The following is a 4,163-nucleotide window of genomic DNA, read 5'->3' as shown; positions in this document are numbered from 1 at the left end:
ATACATGTTTCAACATATGTTCAATTTCGCTTTAAACCAGACTGGGTGGCTCGTTGGGGTTATTTAGGGGCATTTCTATACTTTTTTGGGTTTGGGATTTTCTAAAAAGTGTCCTTATCTCTTATTAAACGTGTGGATACGATGTTGAGGGTCGTGACCTTCGAATCGATACCTATTTTGACATATGATCTTTTTTGGTTTAAACCAGACCGGGTGGGTCATTTGGGGTCATTTGGGGGCATTTCTGTACTTTTTTGGTTTTGGAATTCTCTAAAAAGTGTCATTATCTCTTATTAGAGGTGAGGATGCGATGTTGAGGGTCGTGACCTTCGAATCGATACGTATTTCGACATATGTACATTTTCGGTCCAAACCAGACCGAGTGGGTCGTTTGGAGTTATTTGGGGGCATTTCTGTACTTCTTTTGCTATGGGAATTTCTAAAAAGTGTCCTTATCTCTTATTAGATGCGTGGATGCAATGTTGAGGGTCGTCACCTTCGAATCGATACCTATTCGGCATATGTTCATTTTCAGTTTAAACTAGATCAGGAGGGTCGTTCGAAGGTATTTGGGGGCATTTCTGTACTTCTGTGGGTTTGGGATTTTCTAAAAAGTTTCCTTATCTCTAATTAGACGTGTGGATGCGATGTTGAGGGTCGTGACCTACGTATTGATACCAATTTCGACATATGTTCATTTTCGGTTTAAACCAGACCGGGTAAGTCGTTTGGGGGGTATTTCTGTACTTTTTTGGGTTTGGTATTTTCTAAAAAGTGCCCTTATCTCTTATTAGACGCGTGGATGCGATGTTGAGGGTCACGACCTTCTAATCGATACCTATTTCGGCATATGTTCATTTTTGGTTCAAACCAGACCGGGTAGGTCGTTTGGAGTTATTTGGGGGCATTTCTGTACTTTTATGGGCTTGGGATTCTGTAAAAGGTGTCATTATCTCTTATTAGACGTGTGGATGCGGTGTTGAGGGTCGTGACCTCCAAATCCATACCTATTTCGGCGTATGTTCATTTTTGACTTAAACCAAACCGGGTGGGTCGTTTGGGGTTTTTTGGGGGCATTTCTATAATTTTTGGGGTTTGGTATTTTCTAAAAAGAGTCCTTATCTCTTATTAGACATGTGGATGAGATGTTGAGGGTCGTGACCATCGAATCGTTACCTATTTCGACGTATGTTCATTTTCAATTTAAACCAAGCTGGGTGGGTCGTTTGGGGTTATTGTGGGGTATTTCTATACTTTTTTGGGTTTGGGATTCTCTAAAAAGTGTCCATATCTATTATTAGAAGTGTGGATGCGTTGTTCAGGGTCGTGTCCTTCGAACTGATACCAATTTTGGCATATGTTCATTTTCGGTTTAAACCAGATCGGGTGGGTTGTTTGGGGTTCTTTGGGGGCATTTCTGTACAATTTTGGGCTTGGGATTCTCGAAAAAGTGTCCTTATCCCTTATTAGAAGTGTGGATGCGATGTTAAGGGTCGTGACCTTCGAATCGATACGTATTCGACATATGTTCAATTCTGGTACGAACGAAACCGAGTGGGTCGTTTGGAGTTATTTGGGGGCATTTCTCTACTTTTGTTGGTTTGGGATTTTTAAAAAAAATGTCCTTATCTCTTATTAGACGTGGATACGATGTTGAGGGTTGTGACCTGCGAATCGATACCTATTTTGACATATGTTCATTTTCGGTTTAAACCAGACCAGGTGGGTCGTTTGGGGTTATTTGGGGGCATTTCTGTATTTTTTTTGGGTTTGGGATTTTCGAAAAAGTGTCATTATCTCTAATTAAACATGTGGATGCGATGTTGAGGGTCGTGACCTTCGAATCGATACCTATTTCAACATATATTCATTTTTGGTTTAAACCAGACCGAGTGGGTCGTTAGCGATTTTCTAAAAAGAGTCATTATCTCTTATTGGACGTGTGGATGCAATGTTGAGGGTTGTGACCATCGAATCGTTACCTATTTTGGCGTATTTTCATTTTCAGTTTAAACCAAACCGGGTGGGTCGTTTGGGGTAATTTTGGGGTATTTCTATACTTTATGGGTTTGGGATTCTTTGAAAAGTCTCCATATCTCTAATTAGAAGTGTGGATGCGATGTTGAGGGTCGTGACCTTCGAATTGATATCAATTTCGGTATATGTTCATTTTCGGTTTAAACCAGACCGTGTGGGTTGTTTGGGGTTATTTGGGGGTATTTCTGTACAATTTTGGGCTTGGGATTCTCTAAAAAGTGTCCTTATCTCTTATTAGACCTGTGAATGCGATGTTAAGGGTCGTGACCTTCGAATCGATACGTATTCGATATATGTTCAATTCTGGTACGAACCAGACCGGGTGGGTCGTTTGGAGTTATTTGGGGGTATTTCTGTACTTTTGTTGGTTTGGGATTTTTGAAAAAAATGTCCTTATCTCTTATTAGACGTGTGGATACGATGTTGAGGGTTGTGACCTGCGAATCGATACCTATTTCGACATATGTTCATTTTCGGTTTAAACCAGACCATGTGGGTCGTTTGGGGTTATTTGGGGGCATTTCTGTACTTTTTGGGTTTGGGATTTTCTAAAAAGTGTCCTTATCTCTAATTAAACATGTGGATGCGATGTTGAGGGTCATGGCCTTCGAATCGATACCTACTTTGACATATGTTCATTTCCGGTTTAAACTAGACCGAGTGGGTCGTTAGCGATTATTTGGGGGCATTTCTGTACTTCTTTGGGTTTGTTATTTTCTAAAAAGTGTCCTTATCTCTTATTAGACGCATGGATGCGATGTTGAGGGTCGTGACCTTCGAATCGATATTTATTTTGGCATATGTTCATTTTCAGTTTAAACCAGACCGGGTGGGTCGTTTGGGGTTATCTAGGGGCATTTCCGTACTTTTTTGGGTTTAATATTTTCTAAAAAATGTCCTTATCTCTTATTAGACTTGTGGATTCCATTTTGAGGGCCGTGACCTTCAAATCGATACCTATTTCGGCATATGCTCATTTTCGGTTCAAACCAGACCGGGTGGGTCGTTTGGGGTTATTTGGGGGCATTTCTGTACTTTTATGGGCTTGGGATTCTATAAAAAGTGTCATTATCTCTTGTTAGACGTGTGGATGCGGTGGTGAGGGTCGTGACCTCCGAATCGATACCTATTTTGGCATATGTTCATTTTCGATTTAAACCAAATCAGGTGGGTCGTTTGGGATTTTTTGGAGACATTTCTATACTTTTTTGGGTTTGGTAGTTTCTGAAAAGAGTCCTTATCTCTTATTAGACGTGTGGATGCGATATTGAGGGTCGTGATCATCGAATCGTTACCTATTTTGGCGTATGTTCATTTTTAGTTTAAACCAAACCGGGTGGGTCGTTTGGGGTTATTTTGGGGTATTTCTATACTTTTTTGGGTTTGGGATTCTTGAAAAAGTCTCCATATCTCTTATTAGAAGTGTGGATGCGATGTTGAGGGTCGTGACCTTCGAATTGATATCAATTTTGGCATATGTTCATTTTCGGTTTAAACCAGACCGTGTGGGTTGTTTGGGGTTATTTGGGGGCATTTCTGTATAATTTTGGGCTTGGGATTCTCTAAAAAGTGTCATTATCTCTTATTAGACGTGTGAATGCGATGTTAAGGGTCGTGACCTTCGAATCGATACGTATTCGATATATGTTCAATTCTGGTACGAACCAGACCGGGTGGGTCGTTTGGAGTTATTTGGGGGTATTTCTGTACTTTTGTTGGTTTGGGATTTTTGAAAAAAATGTCCTTATCTCTTATTAGACGTGTGGATACAATGTTGAGGGTTGTGACCTGCGAATCGATACCTATTTCGACATATGTTCATTTTCGGTTTAAACTAGACCAGGTGGGTCGTTTGGGGTTATTTGGGGGCATTTCTGTACTTTTTGGGTTTGGGATTTTCTAAAAAGTGTCCTTATCTCTAATTAAACATGTGGATGCGATGTTGAGGGTCATGGCCTTCGAATCGATACGTACTTCGACATATGTTCATTTCCGGTTTAAACTAGACCGAGTGGGTCGTTAGCGATTATTTGGGGGCATTTCTGTACTTCTTTGGGTTTGTTATTTTCTAAAAAGTGTCCTTATCTCTTATTAGACGCATGGATGCGATGTTGAGGGTCGTGACC

This window comes from Telopea speciosissima, chromosome 9 (genome assembly GCF_018873765.1).
Source record: "Telopea speciosissima isolate NSW1024214 ecotype Mountain lineage chromosome 9, Tspe_v1, whole genome shotgun sequence".
Taxonomy (NCBI): Eukaryota; Viridiplantae; Streptophyta; class Magnoliopsida; order Proteales; family Proteaceae; genus Telopea; species Telopea speciosissima.
The sequence above is the reverse complement of the archived record's forward strand: the minus strand, read 5'-3'. Positions refer to the sequence as shown.